This window comes from Palaemon carinicauda, chromosome 37, assembly GCF_036898095.1.
Source record: "Palaemon carinicauda isolate YSFRI2023 chromosome 37, ASM3689809v2, whole genome shotgun sequence".
Taxonomy (NCBI): Eukaryota; Metazoa; Arthropoda; class Malacostraca; order Decapoda; family Palaemonidae; genus Palaemon; species Palaemon carinicauda.
In genome coordinates, this window is record NC_090761.1 from 69,675,055 (window position 1) to 69,677,469 (window position 2,415).

Below are 2,415 nucleotides of genomic sequence, written 5' to 3' on the forward strand. Positions count from 1 at the left end.
TGGTAGTTGGCAAACACCATTTTTTTTTTTTCATTCATGTTTGCAAAGCATCGTATTGCAACTTTGCTGGTTGTATGTCCAGTAGCTAGTTATTTTTATCTCTTTTTTTTATCTTTTTATTTGTGTGATATGAAAAACCTTATTATATGACGTTACAAACGTGACTTTTTTTATATAATTAAAGAGGTAATGGTAGACTTGGATGGCTATTGTAACTTTCTCATTGGAGTCGGTAACTTATATTTTTATATTATAACATGCTTATATATTGGATCTGAATGATGTACTCTCTCTCTCTCTCTCTCTCTCTCTCTCTCTCTCATCCTCTATAATTTTATTGTGTAACCTATTTACTCACAAAGTGAGTATATTGTATAATGTTAGATCAAGAAGCTTTCTCTCTCTCTCTCTCTCTCTCTCTCTCTCTCTCCTCACCTAATTCTCATATTCACCACCAGGTGGCTCCGTCATTACAAAGTTGATTAAGATATTTCAAGTCTTCGGTTGCTGTCTCTGGCCGCATTCCTTAGCGCTTCTGTTTATTTGTTTTGACCGACCTAGAAGTCACTACTGCAACGCCTACTGTCCATACAGTGTTAACAGTCACAGGGTGATTACTAGCATGCATAGCAGTTTGTTTTCTTAGGCTACGCCTCTCTCTCTCTCTCTCTCTCTCTCTCTCTCTCTCTCTTATATCATCACCAGTCTTTTACTCAAAAAGTGACACTGTTTGTTACATACAGTTGGGACGAGAATCTCTCTCTCTCTCTCTCTCTCTCTCTCTCTCTCTCTCTCTACATAGCATCACCAGTCCTATTACTTTTATAAGATAGTCATTTACTCAAAAAGTGACATCTTTTTCTACATACAGTTGGGACAAGAATATCTCTCTCTCTCTCTCTCTCTCTCTCTCTCTCTCGCTCTCTCTCTCTCTCTGTTCGTACGTTATAGTTTCATTGTGTAACCTATTTACTCAAACAGTGACATTTTTTTTGCATATTGTTAGATCAAGAATCTCTCTCTCTCTCTCTCTCTCTCTCTCTCTCTCTCTCATATCATCACCAGTCTTTTACTCAAAAAGTGACAATGTTTGTTTCATACAGTTGGGACGAGAATCTCTCTCTCTCTCTCTCTCTCTCTCTCTCTCTCTCTCTCTCTACATAGCATCACCAGTCCTATTACTTTTATAAGATAGTCATTTACTCAAAAAGTGACATCTTTTTCTACATACAGTTGGGACAAGAATATCTCTCTCTCTCTCTCTCTCTCTCTCTCTCTCTCTCTCTCTACATAGCATCACCAGTCCTATTACTTTTATAAGATAGTCATTTACTCAAAAAGTGACATCTTTTTCTACATACAGTTGGGACAAGAATATCTCTCTCTCTCTCTCTCTCTCTCTCTCTCTCTCTGTTCGTACGTTATAGTTTCATTGTGTAACCTATTTACTCAAACAGTGACATTTTTTTGCATATTGTTAGATCAAGAATCTCTCTCTCTCTCTCTCTCTCTCTCTCTCTCTCTCTCTCTTTGTTCTTCCATTCTAGTTTCATTGTGTAACCTATTAATCAAAAATTTACGTTATATTTCACATATTGTTAAAGAATCTCTCTCTCTCTCTCTCTCTCTCTCTCTCTCTCTCTATATATATATACTATATATATAAATGTATATATATATATACATATATATATATATATATATATCTCAAAATGTTAAATTTTTAACATCATTCCCAAAGCATCCATATATATATATATATATATATACATACATATATATATATATATTATTTAATCCATATATTCCTTTCAATAAATTTGCAATATACCCATAACAACAGAAACGAAACAAAACATCGAAATTGTTCTACGCTCATAATCATTATTAAGTTCCCGTAGATTAGAATCGTGACAAATGTGTCACGCTTTGCAAAGTCCTGACTTAGCTAAGTGCTTCGAACAAGGCCCTTCTCATCTCACTGACTCATAGTCAGAATTTCGATCTCGGATTCTGCAGAGGTCGGTTTCCTTTGATCTTGTTAGAGTGTCTTTATTGGACTGCTGTCCCGTTATGGCGTACCTTCTGTTTTTTTTAATTGTGATGATAGTTGATTATATTATTGATAGTGATGTTGATGATTATTGTTATGAGTAGAATAGTTTAATTCTAGAGATAGATAAGACTGCAGGCGCTACATCGTTTTTTTATTGTTATTATTATTATTATTATTATTATTATTATTATTATTATTATTATTATTATTATTATTATTATTATTATCATTGCTGTTGTTGTTGTTGTTGTTGTTGTTGTTGTTGTTGATGTTTTCATTATTATTATTATTATTACTATTATTATTATTATTATTACACGGTACACACACACACACACACACATATATATATAATATAT

General features: G+C 33.4%; 1 pseudogene; it reads left to right on the top strand.

Moving 5' to 3' along the window:
* The window catches only part of LOC137629361 (ADAMTS-like protein 4), a 60,372-nt pseudogene that overhangs the window by 42,238 nt on the left and 15,719 nt on the right, over nt 1-2,415 (top strand).